At 35.5% G+C, this 26,024-nt stretch overlaps 1 protein-coding gene across 1 annotated transcript in view; it reads left to right on the top strand.

Moving 5' to 3' along the window:
- Positions 1–25,527, top strand: part of LOC133338020 (nuclear pore complex protein Nup93-1-like) — a 79,964-nt gene extending 54,437 nt beyond the window's left edge. Inside the window, exon 11 of the mRNA XM_061546206.1 lies at positions 25,513–25,527. The gene's annotated coding sequence lies outside the window, so the exon portion shown is untranslated. The remainder of the gene's footprint in view (positions 1–25,512) is intronic.
- The last annotated feature ends 497 nt before the right edge of the window (positions 25,528–26,024 follow it).

The following is a 26,024-nucleotide window of genomic DNA, read 5'->3' as shown; positions in this document are numbered from 1 at the left end:
TTAAAAAGTTATTTTTTTTAATGCGTTTTAAAAAAATTAGCACATTTTATTTCAGCACGTGGTATGTGTTGTTGTGGCATGCTCATATTGCTAATCTACTATCATTGTTGCTTTGTATGTATTGTACATACATATCCATAGATTAGTGTATTTGGAATTTAATGAATATTTTGGGAATGTGGGAATTAGCTTTGATGACCACCAAAGGATATTACTTTAAATATGGAGTTTATGATTGGTTTTTAAAAGAACGTGTGTTTTTTGAGGAATTATTTGAGCTATATGAAATTAGTTTATAAGGAGCTCACCGAAAGTTAGCTGTTGAAAATAATATCGGCGGCTATTTAGTAAACAAATCTTAATTTAATTTGGAGATGATCCCCTTAACTCTAATTAATTGGGTTTAAGATTAATTTTTCAAAACTTCTTTAAAAATACAAAACACATTTCGACAAAAAAAAATTTAATCTCTTTCGGAAATATTTTCATAAACCACTTTTCAATCCCAATGTTCAAAATATATCCTTTAAGAAATTCAGGTTGCTAAAAGAATAAAATTCTGGATTTTATTTTTCTGTATATGTACGTCTGTTGAAATCACGGTAGAGCTCACAAAATTTCAATTACTCCTAAGATGTTTGCTATTGAAAATGGGACATATCTGTCTACATTTTGGTATTGTCCCCTAATATTCAATATTTGGGTATTTTTGAGCCATTTTTAACAGAATTGACTGTTTGGTACTTTGTTTTCAATTGGGTATCAATTCTCCCTACAAAAAATTACACTTTTGGGAGTAGTCCCCATATAACGATACACCCTATTATTCGGTACTATGGGGAGTTTGGGCATGTTTTTCAACCAACTTAGCTAATTTTTGTGTTTTGAATTCTCGGCGGTAGCCTATTATTTGGTATTTAGGGCAAGATTTTTAACTAGTTGGCTCTGATGTGGTTCTCCTTGAGGTTTAAAATAATTTCAGAGTGCGAAAGTTGTCAAGAAATTTCTTTTTAAACCCAGAACAAATTCCCAGAAGGGTGGTAGGATTTCATTTTTTTTAACAATTCAGTGTATAATATCGGGTCTTAATCCCCAGCTCTTACCTATGGAGTTCTGGCATGAGTAGAGTGCCAGTAGTCCTTTTTAGAGTGTTCTTCAAAATTCTTATAACACGTTAATTTGCGGTCAAAGTACCAAGGTATTTTGCTTTTTCAGAAAGGGTTAGGGTCACTCCTCCCAGTGATGGCAGGCGGAAACTAGGTATCTTATGTTCCTAATGAAGAGCACCATTTTTTGTCTTAGTGGGGTTTACACCAAGACCTTTGGCGTATGCCCAGTTAGACAGGGTTGAAAGGGCACCCTCCAAAATATCTGTAATTGTCATTGGAAACTTACCACCAACAGCAGGACTACATTATCGGCATAGGCTACAACCTTTATCCTAAGAAGATTGAATTTCAGAAGTATCTCATTTATCACCTCTCGCCACAGAAGGCGAGATAATACTCCTCCCTGTGGTATGCCTCTATTGACAGAATTCCCCACGGAATTCACTCCTAATGATGAGTTGATAATTCTGCTTTCCAGCATTCTATCAATCCAGTCCATTAAAAGCATGGTGCGAAGAATGATTAAAATACGCTCTTTCTCACGAATGATCATGGACGAGAATTCGAATGTTTTCAATTTATCGCGAATGATAAAGTTACAATGAATGAACAAGCATTTGCATTCTCTCGCGAATGTTCGCATTGTACGAAAAATTCACGAACGATAAAAATTCGCTGCAAGCGTCGTCGAATCATTCTTTCGCGAGCATTTGTGGCTGAAGAACATTCTTTTGAAAAACTTGAAAAACAAATGTTCGCGAATGCTCGCGAGCACTGTTAAAAACAGCCACCAACAAAAATATCATAAAAAGGTAAACAAACAACAAATGAATGTGTGAGTAGTAGAAACTGTGTGGAATAAGAAAACACATGTGTAACAACTATTGAGTTCACGAACATTTGTTGTTATTGTTGTTGCCGTTTTGATCATTCGCGAGAATTCGGGAATATTCGTTTTCATTCGTGAGAGAATGTGAGAAAGAATTTAATTTAATTTGTGTGTTTTCACTCTTTTGTTATGTGTGTGCGAACATTCTTTGGCGAATGCTCGTTTCGTAAAGAATTTACGCCATAAATTCATTCGTAAAATGATCACAAAACGAAAAGAATGTATTTTGAATCATTCGCGAGCGAATTTTTGCGCACCCTGGTTAGAAGTGAGGGGTATCTGAGCTTATGAGAGCAGAATGGATGGCTTCTAGCTTAACATTGTTAAAAGCTCCCTCAATGTCGAGGAATGCTGTCAAAGTGTAGCCAGAGGACTCCGTATTCTTCTCGATGCATCCAACCACCTCATGTAAGGCTGTATCCACTGATTTGCCTTTGATGGGAGTTGCTAAGTTTGCTGGTATTTTTCTTCCTATTGCATTCTTCTTCCTGTAGAAGAGCTGCATGTTATTTTCTTCCTATCGGAAAGCCGGATATATTTTTCTTCCTGTAGCAGAGCTGGAGGTCTTATTTTTCCTAAAGGTGAACTGTAGGTATTCTTCTTGCTGTGGAAGCGCTGCAGGTATTCTTCTTCTTGTGGAATAGCTGCAGGTGGACCTTTGAAAAAATATTTAAAAAATAAGAAAAAACTTCTCCGATTGGCTTTATCCTAGTTCATACGATAGCTATACACTCACAGAGAAACGTGTAAAAATTGGAATCGATTGAGTCATTAGTTTTTGAGTTATCGTGCCCGCCATTCACAAAAGAGAAAAAGGCGTTTAAAGATTGAGAATCCCTTTAGCCGTCACTTGATGCTGACACAATAAATCGGCTATATCTTCAAGAGTTCTTGAGATTTTCTCTTGAAATTTTGTAGGGACGTTCTTGAATTAGTGTAGATTCGAATTAAATCAAAAAAATTTTTGGCCCCGAAATTGGGGGGTCCCCTTAATTTGAAAGAGCTGCAGATATTCTGCTTCCGTTGAAAGAGCTGGAGGTATTCTTCTCCGTATACGAGAACTGGAGATATTCATCTATTACAGAGCTGCAGGCATTCTTTTTCCCTTAGAAGAGCTGCATGCATTCTGCTTCCTGTTGAAGAGCTGCAGGTATTTTTCTTCCTATGGAAGAGCTGCTGGTATTCTTCTTTCTATGGAAGAGATGGAGCTATTATTCTCCCTATTGAAGAGCTGCATATAATTTCTAATTTCTGAGTCTAGCAACCTTTCTAAAGTATTGAGACTAGACTAGGTATGTACGATAGAAGTAGACAAGCCCTAAAAATGCCTGCAGAGAGGCACCAGGAGACTTTTAGGGTTGAAGACTATTTATCGCCTATACCAGTTTTGGGTAGCTTATAGTATTTTCTATTAAATTCTCCTCCTTCCTCGTTGGAACTATAGGCTGAGGAGCACACTGCGCAACCTCCCTACGCCTTTGGTAGTCCCTGAAAAATATTTCAAAAAAATCTACGTCTTTGTTAGCCTCTGAAAAAAATATTTTAAAAAATCCACGCCACTATTCAAAAATTCCAAGCTTATGTTAGTGGATCGGAGAAAATTACATTTGTGTTTCAAAATTAATTTTAATTCTAATAAGAAAATTATTCAATTAATATTATTTTAATACTACACCCATTGAAAAAAAGTAGTTCTAATTTTGCAGCTTACCTTTATTTTCCTAGCAAAGTAATTGGTACTTGAAATACAAATTGCATGGGAGTATATCATCATCCCTTTCATTTTTTTTGAAAACAATATTCAATTTATTTATTACATCTTGTGTGTGTGTATGTATGTGAGTGCGTATGCCAACAAGGACTTACATTGCAAGGTTACACAGCTCCTTGGATGACAATGGCAATTCAATCAGACGATGACAACAAGGAATATTATTATCCACGACGATGATGATGCTCTGCAACGGCCTGGTGCCACGTGTTTTATTCATTAAATCGTCGAGTTGAGAGTCTGAAATTAATTTTTGTGTTGGTGTCTTCAAAATGTTTCAATTTCCATGAGCCGTGCGAGGATGCACGGCTAACTAACCTCAGCTAAGGCTGATGTGTAGGTGGTGGTGGCGGTAAGACATACTTCATTTCGCGAAGGCCATAAAGCTATGACAGTAGCACGTGGTGCATGGCTTGGGGATGGCGGATTCGCAATTAATGCGTTCTTCTTTTTGGTGTTCTTTTATGAAGATGTAATTTTTGTTCGCATCCTCCATGCGTTCCTATTGCTTCATTGTTAGGTTGTTAATGCAACTTATTTTTCTTCGTTTGCATGTCTAATTGTGATTAACAAGGACTTGTGGAGCGAGAATAATATACACACATATAAATATGAATGTGTGTGTGTGTGTGTTACATGACTCTCACAATCAGCGGTATTGTTGGCATTTGATTGCGAAGTAATAAAACATACAGTGGTTACAGCAAGGTTAGAAGTCCTGCAATGTATAGAACACCTTACTGGAGTTTAGCTATGGTCACTGTGCTCTACCTTCATCATTTACCAATTAATGTGGCAACAATTTGTTCTCTCCTTAGATAATGTAAACCAAGTATGTGTACCTCAATGGCCTGTTAGCTAATTGGAATTGCTAGAATAATTAAGTATACAAATTTCCCCTCCCCCTGGGCTCCGATTAATTGAGTGCTTCTGCAATGCGTTTGCACACTTTTTAAGTTAATTTTTTTCTCTTTTGTTCATCCATTCCATACGCCCGCTTGAAGAAGCGTTCCATCCACCGTTTCTTGCTGCGTGCTTCTTTGTGCTGCCTATGTTTTTATTTTTCTCCCCTGATTCTGTTCTGTTCTGTTCTGCTCTTCTTAATTATTTTAATTGAAATGTTCTTTATGGCCACCATTATCATCATCGTCAGAGTTTAGTCTATTAGATTGCGGCAAATTAGAAAGATTAATTATGGTGGCGGTGGTGGCCGTTGTCGTGTGTGTGTGGAGGCAGTGCATCATTTAATGGTTAATATTAAGTGGCCATTTATTTTGTGGCCAAATGAGGTGTACGAATTGGCATGATGCAGCTGGGGAAAGGTAAAACATTAAAATTAATAGTAGTACTTAATTTGGGGAAAGCGATAGGATAGGGTATTACTTATTTACTTAACTGGCTTGTGACAGAACTTTCGTCCATAAGCCGAGCTTAAAAAAGATTTCCAGGTGCGTCGGTCTTTCTAATTTGAAAGACCATATTCGGCAATGTTGTCTTCCACTTGGTCTTTCCATCTTATCCGTGGCCTTCCTCTTCTCCGTGAACCATCAGCTGGTTCGCTTTTATATGCCTTCTGGGCTGGGGCATTTTCATCCATTCTCACAACATGATCGATGTCGATGACGTTTTTCAGCAGGATGTTAAAAAGATCACACGACAAACTGCCACTTTAAACACCTCTGAATGGATAGGGCTGTCGAATTCGGCTTTATAGTCGACGTATAGGTTGTATGTGTCGATGTGTTTTTCGTGGGTTTTTTCCAGGATTTGGCGCAGAGTGAAAATATGGACAATGGTGGATTTGCCAGGTCTTAAGCCGCATTGGTATGGTCCAATAATGTAATTGACCATTGGCTTCAGTCGTTCACACAGTACGCTGAATAGCACTTTATATGCGATGGGAAGGAGACTTATTCCTCTATAGTTGGCACATACCGTCTTGTCTCCTTTCTTGTGCACGGGTCACAGGATGCTGAGATTCCAATCATTGGGCATGAATTCCTCTAGCCAAATTGTACTAACCTGCTAGTACATGTTCCTTACCAGCGGCTTGTTCCTTGAATAGTGCGGCTTGTAACCCATCGGCACCTGCTGCTTCATTGTTCTTCAGCCGATTAATTGCTATTCTGACCTCATCTTGGTTAGGTGGTATACATTTTATACCTTCATCTCTTATTGGTTCTGGGTATCTTCTTCACCGCCACTATTAGATACCAGAAGTTTTTCAAAATGCTCCTTCCAGATCCTCGCACGCTGTCTTTATCTCGGTTTGGTGTTTTACCCTTTGGTACAATTTTTGGACTTCATTCTGATTCCTGTACATCTCGATTTGCTCACGCTCACGTTTTTCTTGCTCTTTCTTCTTTTTTCTGAAAATACGTTTCTCCTCTCTCATTTTTTTCCCGATAATTCTCCATCACATTACGTGTTGCTACTGTCTGCAGGGTTGCCCTATACGCTGCGTCTTTCATATCAGTAGCATTACGACACTCCTGATCGTACCACGGATTTCTTGATGGTGGTCTTTGGTACCCATTTGTTGCTTTTGCTGCAGTTTGTAGGGAGTGGGCAATTCTTTGTCATTGTGCTTCTATATTACTATCGGGGTGCTTTCGTGAATCAGTTGGGTATGTTGAGCGGAGTAGGCTTCTGCTATCTGTTGTGTTTGCAGCTTTTCGACGTCAAATTTACATTAGATCGCACCTTTGCTGCAACATTAAGACGGGTGCGTACCTTGGCTGCCACAAGGTAATGGTCCGAATCGATATTCGCTCCTCGGATCGATCCAACGTCTAATACACTGGACGAATGCCTTCCGTCTATCACAACATGATCGATTTGATTTCTCGTTGTTTGATCGGGTGAAATCCAAGTGGCCTTGTGTATATCGAGATGCTTGAATCTGGTGCTGCTAACTACCATGTTTTTTGCTGCCGCGAAGTTAATCAACCTCGTGCCGCTGTCGGATGTTTCTTCATGAAGGCTGAATTTTCCGACGGTGGGGCCAAAGATATTTTCCCTACCGGCCAGGGCAGCGGTCATATGCAGTTTCTAGGCGCTCGTTGAAAAACCTATTTGGTGTGTTCATCTTTATCTTCGGTCGTAGCATGGACGCAAATAAAACTGATGTAGAAAAACTTCGCTTTTATACGGATTATACGGCAATTCGTCCATCTACTGGAATGAATCTGTAGACGAGGAGGTCTTTTATTTTCCTATTAACCATAAATCTGCAGCCAAATTCGCGTCTCGTTTCATGGCAGCTATAATACGGGTCGTAATCATCTGATTTACTTACGCCAGTCCCATTCCATCGCATCTCCTCTAAGGCAATAATGTCGGCTTTGTACTTCTTGAGTACATTCGCCAAAGCGAACACTGCGTCTGTTCTGTACAACGTGCGCACATTCCAAGTGCAGATTCGCAGATCGCGTGGTGTTTCATACGATTGCGGGGGTCGTCAACATTATGGGGGTTTGGTTTTCTTTTTTTCTTTGCTTTTTCATAGTAGGAAGGGTTTTCCGAGTGTGGGCAACTAAACTGACGCCTCAACCCATTTTTTTATAGTTCTTATGGATGAACTCGCGGCTCATATTAGCTCACATTTCAACGGATGATGAAAATAGCTACCCCAGGTGACTCCGCGGAGAAGTCAGTGTCCACAATTGAGAGGAAAGAGGGACCAAGATAAGACTGGACTTTGCCATGTTAAAGCCAAACAGAGCCGTTGTTTGGTATCTGTCATCCCCTACGCCACCTCTCTGAAGTCCACGCCTTGTGGCAATCTCTGAAAAAAAACATTTTTAAAGAATCCACGCCTTTGGTAGTCTCTGAAGAGATATTTTTAAAAAATCAACGATACGGTTAGTCCCTAAAAAGATATTAAAAAATTTAAATCTAATTTTTTTTTTTTTAAATCAAGCCTTTGTTAGTTCTTCGAAGAAACATTTTTTATCTACACCTTTGTTAGTCATTTGATTTTTTTTTTAAATCCACTCCTCTTTCGAAAAAACATTTAAAAAAATTCACACCTTTGGTAAATTTTGAATTCCAGATATCGAATATTTCATATCACATAAAAATCATCGCTTCTAGTTCAAAATAATTGTTTACGTTTTTCCATCACTTCAAACCTAATGATGTGTAAAAAGTCACCTTTATGCTGGAATATGTCCGTCCTTGCCATTATCCTAATATTCAATCATCATCCTGAAAAACAAAATCCACCACAAAATTAAGGGTGAAATTTGCTTTGTTTAATGAATGACATTTTTTTAGAAGGGTTATTGTTGCGTATGGTTGTTGTTGTCATTTTGGCATAAGGTTATACAAGTTCTTTTTGTTGTTGTTGTTTCTAATGCAATTTTTTGGTTTGGTACTTGTTTGTGTGCCCATTAATTAAAAGCTTAAATAAATGATTGATTGAAGACGGTAGAGAGAACAAAACATGGTTAGAAAAATATCAGACAAAAGAAAAAGAGAGGGAGAACATTAACAAATTTAGAGAATTTTTTAAATTTAGCAATTTTTTTGCAACATTGTTCCAAATAATTTTTGTGTTGACTCCATTACCCATAGCCTTTGGAAGTTGTGTGTCACCACAAGCAAAAAAACAGCTTCATGGTTATGGTTATGCTTGTGTTATCATACCAAATTCGCACCAACCAATCAGTTTACCACCCACCCCAGCAGCCCCAATCATGCTTCTCTTATTCCTTAACTCTACTGTTGTTTTTGGTTCATAAACACCTTTGGGCAGTAAATAATTCTGTTTAACTGTTCCCTAGGTTATATACTCTCTCTCCCTTATATACTTCTGGTATTTATTTACTCTGTATGTATTGGCATTTGTGTTGCTCCTCCTACACATTAGGAGCAGTACAAACAAACATTCACTCGATTGCTGTCTGCGCATTGTCGCCTGTATCCTTTTTGTTTGTTTGCGTAGGCTCTTTTCCTTTGTTGACTTTATTTTTGGGATATCCCCTTTTCATTGATTTTTTGTTGTTGCCGCTGCTTCCCTTTCTAAACAACCAATGATGTTGAAATCCCTGTTTATTTTCGTTTTAACAACCCCTAACACAACGGGGAGAGAGAGAAAGCGTGAGAGTACATTAGAAAGAGAGAATGTTGGCAGAGATTTAATTCAAATGAATACATGTTATGGAGAGAAACAGTGAATCATTGTTGGATAAATGAATAAAAATGAATGAGAGTTTGGCACGTGCTGTGGCGTTCATTTTGTATCAGCACAGTGGGTTATGTTTTTTAAATGACATTTTTATGGAAATTATATATATATATATATATATATATATTATTTCTAAAAAATAAGTTTATTAGATAATGTTGAAATAATTTATCGATGGCAAATAACAAGAGATGTTGGGGAGCTTTATCATCTATATACGGACATCGACATAGTCAGTCGTATAGAGTTGTGCGAATGGCATATAAAAACGAGCCACCTGATGGTTCACGCAGAAGGCGAAGGCCACGATTTCGATGGAAAGATCAAGTGGATGAAAATATTGAAAATATTTTTTAAGTTCGGCTTATCGAGCCAGCTAAGACAGAAGAGAGTAAGATTTTTATAACAAGGAATATCCTCCATTAAAACATAATTTGATTAAGAGAAATCAAATAAACACCTTTGGCGCACAGATCGACCTCTTCCTCTTCCTGAAAGATCTAACACTCTTCCAGGTTTCTCAAAACGGTAGACTAAGTTCCTAATCATCTTGTAACTGGGAGCTGTTGGGACATTCAAATGACAACGATAATTTAGTTGAGTTGTAATAATTGACTTTCCAGAAGAATAAAAAAAATGAATGATTCAATGTAGCCATGATTTATCTCCAAAAACAAAAAAAGATATAACCATTTTTAATCAGTCTTTTTTTGGCCACCCTGTACTACCTATTTCCAATATTTTCTGCAGATATGTTTTTATCTTCAAAAGGCCGCAACGCAAAATAAATTAATGTGACACGATTCTTATACGGAGGCCAAGTAAAATTAATGTCATATATCGAAAATATTCTGAAAATATGATTTTTACCCTCCATGAACCCATAGTTCCACATAAAAACCACTTCAGTTAGAAAATGTGCCGACAAAAATCAAAATACCGAATAGATCGAAATAGTCGTGTGAACGTTTTTAAGCTCACTGGGTTTTTTATATCTTGTGTCATTTAATTTAAATAATTTTATTCTGAACTAAATGACGCTGGTCTTTATTTGCTGCAAATTAATTTTCGACCATTTTAAAATATTCATTTTAGCCCCTTATGTCTTTATTAATGCAAAATAATTTATAAAAAAATACAACAATTATATTGCTACATTCAAGCTAATAAATTCCTTCCAATATTTGAATTTATATTATTAACACTAATTCCCTAATCTAAACTATGTTATATTTTTAAATAAATTCCCTGTGAATTCACCGTAACACAAAATGAACACCCAAACAATTACCCCTCCATTTATAAAAAATGGCAAAAACAATGCTCCCCAACAGCACAATGTAAACAAAATATCTCCTCTTTTAACTATTGAGAGAGGAGAGCGCGCGAGAGAGAGACATAAACAATGTAGCAAAAAAACACAACACAAAAATAAACACCGCAGAAAAGCCGGTCTCATTTTGTTTTTGTTTATCCCCCCATCACACGAACGGCGATGATGCCGGTGGCTTGGTTTGTTTACCTCTTGCTCACACACTCTCACACTCAGTCTCGCTCTCTCGTTGTTATCCCCTGCTCCGGGTATCATATGATTGTATTATTGTTTGTTGTGTGGGGAATGGGTGGGCTCTCCCGCTCTCGTTCTCTTTCTCATTGCTACTGCTGCTGTTTCTTGCTGTTGTTCTCTGCCAAAGTAATGAATGAATGAAAAACTGCATTTGCCAGCATAAATGTTTTTCAACATTCGAAGAACACGGACGTTAGAGCGGTAGATAAATATAATACAACGTTTAGACGTGCTGTTTTTGGTGTTTGATAATAAGAAAATTAATTTGTGAAAAAGGCAAAGAAAACAAATCTAGTTAATTTGAGAAAAAGCAAATATAATATCAAATCAAATTAAACCCAATAATCCAATTAGAAAAAGAAGAAGAAATAGCAAAGAATTTCTTGTTAATTAATAAGGCATTTTTAAAAATCATATATGTAATTACAATTTATGCTTCGTCAAGTATAACCGAGCTAACAGCAGAGAAAAAAAAACACAACAACAAACAAGAAAAGTGATTTATTTCCTTTAACTGCAAAACAACAAGAAAAATAAAAATCAAAGTGCATTTTGTTTAGAAATCACAAAAGTGTCATTTACCGAGTAATTAGAGAAATAGAGAAAAGAAGAGGAAGAGAAAAGTGGTAATTAGAGGGCTCAGAATATATATTTTTTAAAAATTAAAAAAACGGGTTTCGGAAATAAAAATTTTGCAATCGTCATCTTATTACCACAATATTATATCCCTCGCTCGCTCGTTCTCTTGTCGTCCGTCTTAAATAAACAAACAAACGTTTTGTGTTGTTGCCTGAAAAAAGATACAACATTCCATGTGGGCCATATTTATTAGCAGCTGATAATTGTCGTCATTTGGAAAATCAAGAAGCAAAAGAAGAAGACGAAATCTATATCTTTGGCGATCTTTGTGCTTTATTACTCATTCATTGATACTCGCCGTTTAATTGGATGCTGACGATTGACGTTACCAGATTTCTGCTGCTGCCGATGCTACCGTTGTCTGTGGGTTATTTGCCGATCGTTTCGAATTTTTAATTGTTTGAGAAAAATCAAAGCAAAGCAAATAAACATTTCAATTAACGCGTGCTAAAAAATCGATCAAGAAAAAAAAAATACCACAACAAAAGAAATACTAAAACAAAAAGAAAATAAATTTGCAAAAGAGAAAATCTGCAAAACAAGTGTATTTTTTAAGAAATCACAAAAATTTTAGTGGAACAACAAAAATCACATACATCTTAAAAAATTAGTATCTTGTTATACTAATTCTAACAACAACAAAAAAGGCGTATTATCTTTCAACTCGTAAATTCTTAGCGGATTGTTAGCCATACAATCTCAACCCTCCTATGTAAGTAATAAAAATAATATATATTTTTTTTGTTTTGAAAACTTATCCATTCAAACCATTTTTTGCTTAGTTTTATTTTTTTCAATCCCTTGTGTGTTCGGCGTTAGTACGTTCATATTCCATTTAAATTAATTGGAAAATTATCCATTCCAATTGCCGGACGCCTTAACGGGCCGAACGTGATGTTTGTTCTCCATTCGATCCTCATAAAATTGTTGATTTTATAGGCAGTAATTTTGAAAATGCAAAAAATTGATATAAGCTAGTGTCGGACCGTGCTAATGTGTAAAGTGAAAAATTACAGTAGCCATGTACTTTTTGGGGATAAATTGTTTACATACAAAAACAAAAAAAGCTGAAAACTAAATTGAGTGTTGAAATTTTTAATGGTCCAGAATTGTTTTGCTAAAATGGGAGTCAGTTGCTGGAAATTATATAAGAACAAAAGTTAAGTTTATGGAAGAAACCTGGGGGAGAAAGGTATCCGAAAACGGTGGAGTGTATAAAAAATGTGTCTTTTTGTATGCAATACCTCAAAATATTTATCGGAGATCCTCTATATTCTTGATCGGTATGTATCTCAGTTCGCTATTACTTGTAGGATGTTTGGTTTTGAAAATTTTATATATCGCTTGTTATTGAAAATTGGTTATATTGGCCTACATTTTGGTATAGCTTCATTTAAACGATATCGTTCCATTTTAATTTATTTTTTTTTTTTTTGCAAATTTTTCCCAACGAAGTGACTGTATTTCCTAGGTCTGAGGCATATTTTTGGAATGTTTTGGTCACATTTTCTAAACAAAGGGGTTGTAATTATTCATTGAAGTCTATTGGAGCATGGACAACTTCCTTGCAGAAAAATATAGTTCGATGAAATCTTGAATATCTTGGTCTTTTTTTTTAAAGTTTTAGCCGCATTTTCTAACCCATCCGGAGAGTAAAAAATCTCATTTGCGAAATTAAAAAAAAACACTGGCCGATGATTTATCTTAACAATGTTTAAATAAGTTTCACCCTATTTTAGCTATTTCCATGGTCCTAAGACCCATTTGTTAGGAGGTTTTGGTGGTATTTTCTAATACATGGGGCTTCTGGGAAATTTGAAAATAGAGGTCCATGTTTTGACATATCTCCCTTTATAAAATTCCAAGTCCAAAGTATTGTAGGTTGAAAAAATTCTTTGCAGATGATTTAACACATCTCCTCTTATAACAGTTTTCTTCAATTTCGGTTACTTCCATAGCTTGTGGGGATGTTTATGAGGGTTTTACACGAAAAGTTCAATCCAGTGGTCTGTAATTAGAAATTTCTGGATGCAAAATAGCCTCAAATATTAGGTATTTTATAACAACTACAAAAGATCGTCTAGCGGAAGTCCATTCTTTCTTAGATATAAGCTTCCAAATACTGTTGAGAACCTTGTATTTCCCCCCTTACTTTTAAAATTCAGATCCACTCGATTGTACAAATTTAATTATTTTACTATAGAAATCGAAAATTCTAAACATCCCTCTTACATATATATTCTCTAATCTCCTTTAAAATCGAATACAATGGATTTCTTTTGAATAATAACTATATTTTTGAGACCAGCACTTCAATCGCTTCAAATTAATACCAATATTGCCATAGGGAAATTTAAAAAGCATTGGGAAAAACAAGGGTTTCAGCGTAGAATTGATGGCCAATCCCTCAGAAAGTATAGATTTTCGACTCCATATCTCAGGGAATATAGTTTTCGGCAAGAAAAAGAAGTATACCGTTGTAATCAGGACCACTGATGCTGATATTCCAGCGTTTGTCGCTCTCCAGCAATATAGGATAGTATAATAAATTTTCCGTGTGTGGTGCATACTTTTAGGAGCAAAAATCAAATAGTAATAGGTTTTTAGGTATAACAAGTAAAAAAATGTCAGTCGGTCTTGTCGACAGATATATGAGGTTAAATTCGCTTCAAATTCAATTTACCAGAAACAGAGGGTCCAACTCTAGGACTTGATCGAAGCTTGTAAAAGTGTAAATTTTGTTTCAAATCGGATATTCCATTCTCCTAATATTGGATTTGTACATTTTGAAAATTTTGACCCTTTTGTGGGGGTAAATACAAGTAAATCCCACCTTCGGTCTTGATCTAGCCTTGATAAATATAATAGGTTGTGCAACGTTTCGTTCAAACCGGACATTCAATTAGCCTAATATTGGATTGGAACTTGAACTAACATTGGAAGAAATATTACGATGTGCAACGCTTGGAAGAAATCAGTTACTCCCTTTGAATGTTATCGTGCGCACCAACCGACCAGATAGACGGACGGACATTTGTAAATGGACTCCAATTTGTCTGAAACAAATTTGGCCCAAAGATACATGCGTTCTAAAACCAATATTTCGATGGGGCTCATTTTAGTCGTATCAGAGTGTATATACCCTCATTAGCCATAAGGCTGAGGAGGGTATAAAAACAGGATGTATAAAACAGATTTTTGTAAGAGTAAAGAATTCCACAATTTATTTTAATTTTTTAATATTAAATTTTTTTCCACAATCAAAATACTTATTTTCATGATTTTATGACAAACTAAATAGATTTTATATTCTCTGCATATTCCTCTGAATGAGATTTCCCAGCGAATTGACTGACCGCTTGTCATACGAAAAAAATAATAATTCACAATTTTCTGAAATTAATGACAGGATGTTATTAAATAAATGAATTAGTCATTTTGTTTCGTTTTTGCACGTTAACGCAACAACAAAAACAACTAATACAACAACATATGACGACAACAATAATCGTTGATTAATTAGAAAACAAATTAACCAAAACTGGATTTATGGCATTTTGAAGTCATTCGTCAGGCCTAACTAAGAGTTGGCGGGAAGGAGGCAGGCCGGCAGACAGGCGGTTGGTTGGCTGCGTGTAAATGTGATCAATGTGGTGGTGTTGAGGTATTGGTGTTGGGGGGGTCGTGCTTACAACTCTATTTTCTGTGCGGCACTCTGGTAAGGAATTGAATTTTAATTAATGGAAATGACAACAACAACATTTTTCCTCTTACTCGATATGCCGCGGCTTGCTGCTGGTCATGTAAAAGCATAACAGCCACCAATAACAAAAACAACAATAACAACATTGTATTGTATAAACATGTGGTGGACGGGCGGACAAAAAAATTCGCATGTATTTACTAAACATGAGTGTGGCGAATAATTATTCGTTGCGTTTTTTGTTGTTGTTTGTGTGTGTTTTTTTCTCATTGACTGAGACAGACTAACGACGACGACGTCGTCCTCTTCGTCATAGCCATCGTCGTCGTTGAACAAAACTTAATTAACGCTTAAGCAAAGCCTTTTTCCACTAATTAACGACTTTTCTTTAAAATGCCAACAACAGCAACAACAACAACAAGACGAATAAAAAAGTAACACAAACGATACATTACCCGAGTACAACAAAGTTTGGATCGTGTGTTGGTGGTGCCGAGTATGTCATGTGTAATGTAAGTTTATTTGCCGGTTTGGTTTGTTGTGGGGCTGTTGTTTGTCTCTCTGCCGGCCTGCGTCTCTCTGGCTCTCTTCTACACACACTGTCGTCTCTGTTGTTTGTGTGTGCTTGATTGTGTTTGTTAACAATGCACGTTTTCTTGAAAATGTTGCCGTTTTTTATTGCTGCTAGCTTTTGGTGTTGCTGTTGTTGTTTTGTTTAATTTAATTTTTTGTTGTTGTTTTTATTATATTTTTTATGCAATTAGTGCCAAATGCGTGTCTGTCAAGTTATAAAGTATCTTTTGCTGTTTTGCTTCGTTGTTTTGCTCTCCTCCACATTTTTATCTGGTGCTAAGTTACACTCACAGAAAAAATGAAACTCGATCACTGCAGTTTTAGACTTAAACTTGGGGATCTTCCAATCATTACCCTTCCTCTCTCCCCTTCTCTCTCTCTCTCTCACTGTTATTGCACTGCAAAATAAAGACAACCAAGTGTTGCACTTTGTTGCATACAAAAAAAAAAGGCAAAAAGAAGAATGCAAAACCTATCGACTCCCAGTAGTTGTAACAACAACAACAATTGCAGCAGTAGCAACAAAAACCCATTAACAACAGAAAACAATTTACAAGTCATTGGTGGTTGGGTGCTGTTGAAGATGTTGGTTAGGGAAATACCAACAACAACAACGGCAAAGACAACACCATTAGCAGCAGTACCAACCAACAAAAGGTGTATTAATTAACATTTAAACAATAATTAAATTATTCATAAACGTAGAACATTGGCAGATAACAACAGTTGTTTTGTTGTTGTTTCAGGGTTTGTTGTTGTTGCAGTGGCTCCCATGCTACCAAATAACAACTTCATGTTGTTCAACTTTATTATGCGGGGAATGGTTGATGAGATGAGATATTTTTGAGTTTCTCTTTCCAAAGATTGCAATGGAATTCATTTAAAATATATCGAAGATTTAATTTTTTATGAATTAATTAAAAGTTAGACTAAGAATTTTTTTTCCGAAATTTATTTTTTTCAAGGACTTTCGGAGCGATGAGGATAGATTTTTTCGAGCAATGAAGAATAGATTTTGGTCGAAAAATAAATGTATTATCCCGGGGTCAAGGAATAGTTTTTTTGTAGGAGTTAAACTCGGTTAAAGTTTATGTGGAAAATAAGAGAGAAAATATTTCAATATTTCTAACGCTTTTCAACCCAGATAACGGCAGAGAATATTCATCAAAGTCTTAAATTTAATTTTAAAACTAAATATGTTTTTAATAAATATTTTTTAAATAAAATTCAGTTTTAGTATAAAGCTAAGGGCAAATGGAACCAGATACAACAATAAAATAATTCATAGAAATTCTCTGAGCTAATGTTGTTGCTTCTGGTAGTTGTATTAAATTTTTGGTGTCCTTTAAAAAGGACGGTGGTGCCAAATGAATTAAGGCTATATGATCAGTAATTTATAATACATGTCCACAATCATGGGATCCTGCATATGTAATGATAAATATGACGATATTCAAAGCTCAGCTGGTAGATTGTTAACATTCGTGTGTGGTGCATACTTTTAGGCGTAAGAAATAAAAAAATTAATTCGGGGTTTGGAATAAAAATATTCACGGAATTAAAGTGGATTTTTTTTTTGAAGATTTCAGAGCCTTTTCAGAGCATAATTACGATTTTTTTATGTATGGACTTTCAGGGTAGATATTTAAAATAAATTAGATTCTTTTTATTATTTTTCGAAGCACTGAAAGAGGACTATGACTGGTTCGCTAAGATTATTTGTGGAAGTAACATAGGTGTAAGTTTCGGAATATGTATCAATTCATTACCAAAGATCAAACAGAACTTTTAGCATATAGATTGTGGATTTTGAAAAACATATTTTAAAGATCGTGACAGATATGAACCTGAATTTGTAAAAAAATAAGCTTCAAAAATTAGTGGGGATTTTTTAAAATATTTTTAAGTGATTTTCAGGGCAGGTAATATTTTTTGTACGGATTTTTAAGAATATTGGTTGGTTTTGTTTCCTTTACAAGAATTAGCGGAGGCCTAAGAGTGATTTTTTGAATGGTTGGTTTTATATTTGAGAATAGGCCTTGTGTTAATTTCTTTTCAAAAAAATCTTCTTGCCGACTTAGAGAAAATTCCTAAAAGAGCCACGTGACACAAGATCGGGGATTTTTTACCCTCAGCCTTATGACCAACAAAGGTATATACGCCAAAAATGTGCTTCATGACCCCATGTTTCTCTGGACCAAATTCGTTTCAGCCAAATTGGAATCGATTTACAAATGTCCGTCCGTCTGGCCGGCTGGTGCACACTATAACTCTCGAAGGGATTTACTGATTTCATTCAAACTTTGCACTTTGTAATATTTCTTCCATTCTTAGTTCAACGTCGAAGATGGGGAATATCGGTCCACTCCTTCTGATACCTGTCACACAAAATGGTAAAAATTTTGCTGAAAATTAATTTTTCAATATCACGTGAAAGGAATATCCAATTGGAACCAAACTTTGTACATCGTATTAAGATTATCAAGTTTCGTATTATCAAGCTTCAAGTCCGATGATGGAACTAATTGGTCCACTCCTTCTATTACCTCCCCCCACAATATGTAAAAAATTTAATATTTATAAATCCAATATCAATATCCTTTTTTACCAAACTTAGGTAAAATCCGAAGGTTGGGCCTCTTCTTCTGGTACCTCCCCCACAGGTGTCCAAAATTCCATTATTTATAAATCCAATATCAGGCGAAGGGAATGTTCGATTTGAACCAAACTCTGAGCATCCTATTATCTTTACCATGCCAAGATCAAGCTCGAAGATAGGACCCATTGGTCTACTCATTCTGTTAACTCCCCCACAGATTATCAACATTTTCAACATTTATAAATCGAATATCAGGCGAATGGAGTGTCCGATTTAAACCAAACTTTGCACAACTCATCATATTTACTAAGACTATATGATGTGCCAAGATGGGACCTATAGGTCCACTCCTTCTGGTAACTCCTCCACAAATGTTCAAAATGTTCAATATTTACAAATCCAATAGCAGGCGAATGCAATGTCCGATTTGAACCACAACTTATCACCTTTACTAAGCCCAGATAAAGTCCGAAGATGGGACCCATTGGTCCATTCCTTCTGTACCTCCCCCACAAAGGTAATTATTTTATAAATTTGTAAAATTAATTTGAAGCGTATTGAATAGCCGATTTGCTCAACATTAAATCCGAAACCTTTTTAAAAAATTGATAATACCTTATATGAAATGAATAATAAAACCTGTGCGTAATTCCGATGACCTCAGCAAACCATAGGCTGATGATATATATCTGTCGGTAACACCGACTTGTAAAAAATATGAATGACGTTCAATAGTTTTTTTTTATTTTTTTTTATTTTTGAAAGAACTATCCGCGATGTTCCGATTTTTTTATCTAAACCTATTTTTTCCCCCATATAAATTTCTGTTATGTATGTAATGGATATTTCTTTATAATTAAATTATTTCCACACGATTTCAATACGGTTTTTTTATTTTCAAAACAAGGCAAAGAAAAAAAGAGCAGTGGCAGCACATCCATTTACCACTCAATTACTGCCACAAAATCAAATGGATTTTCAGCATGGAATTTTGGGGTAATGCGCCGGCTAACTGCTAACAATAGCAAGAACAACAACAACAACAAAACGCATATAAATAATTAAAATTTGTTTTCATTGTGTCCACATTTGTTATGACGATAATGATGATGACGGCGATGACGACGATAATGATAATCACGCTGATGCTGCTAATGATAATTATTGGCCCAGCCAATGGAGGTGGTTGGCAGTGGTCGTGGTGGTGGAAAAATGGAAATTGAAAGTAATTGTTTGTTAGCTCCCTTTAAAAAGATTTGTATTTTCATACTTGACTGTCAATTTCAGTAATGCAATGTCAGTCAGTTCAGGCAAAAAATAAAAATTCTTCTCCTTGGCAATATGCATTGACATGTCGACAGCAAGGTCGGTGGGATGGTCGTTCGAGTTCTCATTTGAAAATGGGGATGATTTTTTAATATTTTTTTCTCCTCGCGCTTACACCACTCCATAGCACGTAGTTGAGACCAGTTTAACAATATGGGAATTAATTTTTAATACGCATTAAGGAAATAAATTTCCTAACAGTTTGTTGCGTGGATGAATGGCTGGTTGTCTGTCTGCCTGTGTGTGATGACCTGATCCTTTGGCCTATGGTTCGTTGGTTGTTTGAAAGTCACTCAGTGTCCTCATATTCATGTGAGGACTACATTTTCCCAAAATGTAGAAAAAAATAATAAATGCAATGCATGGCAAATTTATTTGGTGGTTGTGCTGCTTCTGCTGCTTTTTGACGAGGGTGAGGGTTGTTGTTGTTTTTTCCAGCTACACGTGATATTTCCTTAGTTTTCCTGTTTGTAGTTTTTTTCTTCATTTTTTCCTCAGACAAAACATTCATCAGCTGGCTTTTGTTGTTGTTGTTGCTACTCATTCTGCCACAAATCAAAGCATTTGACATGCAATTTTCTTTGGAGGATTTAAATATAACATGAACATTTCGATGTGTGCATGTGTGTTAGTTACATATCCTTCTTGTTGTTGTTGTTTTTTTTTTCTTTCAATTTTCCTTCAATTCCATTCCATTAATTACATTGATATTAATTTGCAAATTACTTGATTTGTTCAAAATTTAATTGGATGAGTTTTTTTGTTTGTTTGTATGTGTGTGTGTGCGCGCTTTTTTAAGGCACGCTATATGGCCTGAAAGTACCGATTTATTTCTTTGTTTTTTTTTTGTTTTAATTGTTGTTGTTTGCCTGCTTCGAATTGCTCTTCTTGTGGTAGAGCATTAACGTTTCCCACTGCGTTTTTCAAGCTGTGCAGATGAGGGAAGTATTCCCAATTAAAAAAATAATAAATTGTAGAAAAAACAACAACAAAAAATAATTAATATAATAATAACAAATTCGAAAAAATTATTAAAAATTATAAAAAAACAAGTAAAAACGTCGGTGTTGCCAACAGATGTATACCCTCAGCCCATGGTTTGTCTTCGGAATTCCACACAGTTTTTATTATTCGCTTTATAGGTATATGTTTTTACAAAGCGGATTTAATGTTAATCAAATTGGTTATTCAATTCGTTCAATTTGAAGCGAATTGAATAATAGATTTACAAGTTTATATAAAATATTAACCCTTTTTTGGGGGAGGAACCAGTAGGAGAGGACCGATGGGTCCAATCTTTGAATTTGATCTAGGCTTGATAAAGATAATAGATTCTGCAAAATATGATTCAAATCGGACATTCCTTTCGCCCGATGTTGAATATCGAACATTTTGACCTATTGCGGGGGAGGTACTTGAAGTAGTGGATCAATAAGTCCCATATTTGGACTGGATTTAGACTTGGTAAAGATAATAGGTTGGGCAAAGTTTGATTTACATGGGATAGTTCGTTTGCATGATATTATAAAATTAAGTTTTTGCGCAAATTTTACCATTTTGTAGGGGAAGGTGCCAGAAGGAGTGGACCGATATTCCTCATTATCGAAGTTGGATGAAAATAATACAATAAGCTAAATTTGGATAAAATCGAAGGGAAAATGTAGTTAATGCTTACAAAATAATTAGAATGTCATCGCTACTCTTATATGGATCAAAACATCGTTGAGGAAAATACGTCGTAAACCTTGAAAATATCGAAAATGGTTTCGAATTGTTATATTGGAGCTATACCGAAACGTAAACGGACATTGATAATTTTTGGCAGGAAATTTGCCACCCAATGATAACCCAAAATAACAACCAATTCGCTGGAAACCCCCAAAATACCGAATAATCTGTGGAGTACCATTAAATTGGGTCTGTCCTGAAACTTGGACCCATATTGATAATTTTTGGTATTGATATTTTCTACTCAATGGGAATTCGAAATATATAATTACAGACGATTTGGTTGAAAAGCTCGACTAAATGCCCCAAAATACCAAAATTTGCGAATTACCGTTATATGGGACCTACCCTTGAATGTGCACCAATATGAATATTTTTTGGTAGGAAGATTTTTTTTAGCTAAGGAGAACTTTAAATAGCAAATTACAGCTCATTTTGTTGTAAAACGTACACAAATCGCCCAAAATAACGAAATTTTAGAGGTACCGTTATAGGGGGACTACCCTTAAAAGTGGACCAATATTGCTAATTTTTAGTATTTAGATTTTCTAACTAGGGAGAACCCAAAATAACAAATTACAGCAAATTTGGATGAAAAATGTACCCAAATCCCGCAGAATACCGAAATTCGAAAGGTACCGTTATATCGAAGCTACCCTAAAAAGTAGACCAATATTAATAATTTTTAGTAGGGATATTTCATACACAATGAAAACCCATAATACAAAATTTCAGCTGATTTGGTTGAAAAACGCGCCCAAATCTCTCAGAATATCGAAATTTGGAAGGTACCGTTATATGGGACCTACCCTGAAAAGCGGATCAATATTGATAATATTTTATAGTGAGATTTTATACACAATGATAATCCAAAATATCAAATTACAGCCGATTTGGTTGAAAAAATGTGCCCAAATCCCCAAGAATACCTAAATTTCGGAGGTACTATTATATGGGATCTATCCTAAAAAGTTGGCCAATATTGATATTTTTCTTAGGGAGTTTTTTTTAACCAATGAGAACCCACACTATCAAATTGCAGCTTATTTGGTTGAAGATCGTGTCAAAAGGCTTCAAAATACCGAATATTGGGAGGTACCGTTATATGGGTCCATAACGTAGAACGATGTATTCCATTTTCAATACCAAACATGTTAGGAGTAATAGCAGTGTATATGAATAATTTTAAAGGTCTATCTAAAATCAATCGTGATTTAAAAAGAGGGACTGACAGACAGATACATATGGTTATTCTGAGGAGTGGACCGATGGATTTCATTTTGATCTAGGCTTGGTAAAAATATTACAATGCATAAAGTTTCCAAATTTGATATTCCGTTCGCTTTATTGAAAATTTACAAATTTTTAAATTTTTGACCATTTTGTGGAGAAGTAGTGAACCGATAAGTCCAATCTTCAAACATTATACAGGCTTACTTAAAAAATAAGTTTGAGCAATGTTTGGGTCAAATCGAATGATATTATAAAATCAATTTCACCATTTTGTGGGTGGAGGTATAAGGAGAGTCCTATCTTCGGTATTGTGTGCAGCTGTTCCAATTTGAAAGACCCTGTTCCGAAATGTTGTCTTCTATTGAATTCGTGGCTCGCTTTAACATGCCTTTTGAGCTGAGGCATCCTCATCCAATCTCACAACATTACATAGCCAACGTAGTCGCTGCAGCTCGATAGTCCGAGAATAGATGGCATAGCGACGACGCTATTTACCGTCGACGCAGATCGGCCCATACATTTCTCAAAACTCCAAGAGCTGCCTCATCTGCTTGCGCAAGTACCCATGCTTCAGATCCATACACCTGCACGGGTTGTTTCAGTGTTTTGTAGAGTGTGATCGGGCGCCAGATAGACAGATTGACATTTGTAAATTGATTCCAAAGTCTAAAACGAATTTGACCCAAAGAAACATGGGGTCATAGACCGATATTTCGATGAGGCACAAAGGCAGAGGGTATAAAAATACAATAAAACCCCAATTAAAAAATCGATTTAAAATTTAATGAAATTCATAGGTGGAAATATATTTCTCCTATATAAGCATTCTCAATTGCCATAAAATTTTTCTTTTTCAATAATTCCCCTATTTTGTTCCCTGGGCTATCCTTCCCAATCTCTCCACGTCTTCAATTGTATTGCATTGCATTTTTTGCTGATGTTTTTTTTTTTTGGTACCGCATTACCAATTCCTCTTTATGTCTTCTTTTTTTGAAAATTACTCTTATTTCTTACACCAAACCCTCCCCTTCTTCCCACCCTCCTCTCCACTCCACCCCTTGTCATCCTCATCATTCATACAATCATTTAGCAACAAAACAACAGTTCGGTGGTGGTGTCGTTGCCGGCGTCCTCATAGTCATCGTCGTCGTCGGTATCAATTGCATCGCTCCGTTATAAAAATCAACCTTTTATTTAATTGATTTGCCACACTATGTGGTACATTCAACTTTAATGCAGAGGCAGGGACAGCATGAGCAACAACAACTACAACAAAATACCAATAAAAAACTACATTGGTTTCACATTGCTATTCGAGGTTCGCTTGTGAATTAAAGCAATTTCGGTTTTTGGGGAATTCGGCGGCCAAGTTTTTTTTTTTTGTTTTAAATACGCACAGAAGAACCCGCGCACACAAACACATACACTCCCTTAATAAGACAGCAAGTCTCGCTGTTGGACTCTCCTTGATTCAGAGCCGCCGCCAACAACGACCTCTAATATTCTTAAGGGGTACATGCAGGCCTGGTTCGGTTCATACCTCCGTCCGTCCAATTTGCTATTAAGTTAAAACTTTAGCATAATAAGTTCGTCCATCCGTCCGTCTGCCTTAGTGAATGAGCTTTGTAGTAAATATATTTTGTTTTTTTGGTAGCTTAGTTGTTGTTGCTGCTATTCTGGCTGTTTAATTCTAACCGCAAATTGCAGCAGCATAAACATTTCTGTTAATTGGGTTGAACGTACATGATCTTGGCTCGTTTTATCGTTGTTGCTAGATTTCAGTTTCGGGGTTTTTTTTCGTAAAGCGATTGCTCTTTTTTCTGCTGCTGCTGTTGAGAACCAAAAAGTTCCTTCTGTGTGTGTGCCCAAGAAACAGCAAGACCTCATAGCCAGCCACAGTTCGGAGTGGAGGTACTTCAACTAAAATGTTGCCGTTTTGCCTGCTAATGATGCTTATTCGCGTCATTATGCGATTTTAACTGCGGCCTAAACACTTTCAGTTAAGAAGCCAATTAAAATATTTCTGTGCCACAGTCAGGCCAGCCAGCCATCCAACCAAACGATCACACAACTACTGCAGTCTCTCCGCATGTGCCTGTGTGTCTCCGTGTGTGTGTTGGATTGCATTGAGTGAGTGAGAGCAGTCCGCAAAGAGATGAAGAGGAATTGGTTGTCGCCGTTTGTCGTCATTGCCGTTCTCGTCATCGCCATCCTCGTCATCATCATCGTCTGCTGGAACTGCTATTACAGCTGGATCGCGTTTCCATTATCCCAAACTGTGCCACATGCAGCACAGGCTGAGAATTGTTCTTTCATTCATTGGCTTTGGGTTTTGACTTGATTGTCTTTGCCTCTGAGTGAGTGTGTCGGTGTGTTTGTGTCTCTTTTTGTGATCGATGAGCTGTTGTTTTCAACGAGAACCATTCGTGTGGCTTAGTGACTTTTTTGTTGTTGTTGCTTGTTTGACTTGCATTGATTTTTTGTGGTTATTGTTTTTATTGTCGCTCTTGGCTTCGTATGATGCTGCCGAAAGACAACGGCCAACTCGTTGTCAGGGATGAATTGTTGTTGTGTGCAGGGCACACAGGGGTTTGAGGGAGAATATTTTTAATGATTATTTAAAAATATATAAAATAATAATAAAATAGAATAATTTTAAAAAAATATTTCAGAATATTAAAAAATAAATATATTTGTATATAATTATTTAAGAATATGCTTAAATAAATATTTTGGATAATAAAAAATAAAGACGTTTAAAAAATATATTTTTAAAAATTAAAAAAAAAATATTCTTAAAAAAATTAAAAAAAAAATATTCTTAAAAAAATTAAAAACAAAATATTCTTAAAAAAAATTAAAAAAAAACTTAAAAAAAAACAAATAAACTATATATCTATAATATATACAAAGTAAAAATAGCTTCGAATTCTGAGATTTAGAAAAATAGCGATTTGGTCATAATTCCGTACATATTTCAGATTTGATACATAATTGATCGGAAGACTAAATTTTAGGAGATGGGTTTTAATGGAAAACATATTCTACACTAAATTCTACTATAAGTCGCCGAACAAGAGAAATAGGTAGCTATAAAGTATACAAGTAAAAATCGGTTTTCATTTGAGTATATTAATATATTAAAAAAATTGGTCTTATTGGTTCTTGTTTTAAAAATTGGTACAATATTGTGTACAAGACAACCTTTTAGATGGTTGGTCCAGTTGGAAAAAATATTCTACATCGAATTTCACTATAGGTCACTGAACATGAGAAATCGGTATATATTATAAATAGCAAAAAAATATCGGGGCTAATTTTTGTATATCTAATAAATTGTAATTTCGTAAAATTGAGGCCTTATTTCAGTTTTGTTACAAAATAGTCCACAAGACCTCATTTTTGGTATTTGGTAAAATGGAAAAAATAGTCTACATCGAATTTCACTATATGTCACGGAACAAGGAAAATTTACAGCTATAATGTATATCTGTAAAAATTGTGTTAAATTTGGGTATATATGAAATTGAGTAATTGGGCCATTTTTTTAATGGGTACAAAAGTGCCTACAAGGCTTCGTTTTAGGTGGTTGGTCCTAATGAAAAAAATATTCTACATCGAATTTCTTTACAAGACACTGAGCCATAGAAATCTATAACTGTAATATATCCGTAAAAATAGATTTTAATTGGCGCA

This window comes from Musca vetustissima, unplaced genomic scaffold (genome assembly GCF_032173495.1).
Source record: "Musca vetustissima isolate MV318-11 ecotype Yass unplaced genomic scaffold, APGP_CSIRO_Mvet_v1 utg26122, whole genome shotgun sequence".
In the NCBI taxonomy this organism is placed as follows: Eukaryota; Metazoa; Arthropoda; class Insecta; order Diptera; family Muscidae; genus Musca; species Musca vetustissima.
Note: the sequence above shows the minus strand (reverse complement) of the source record. Positions and strands in the feature narration are given on the sequence as shown.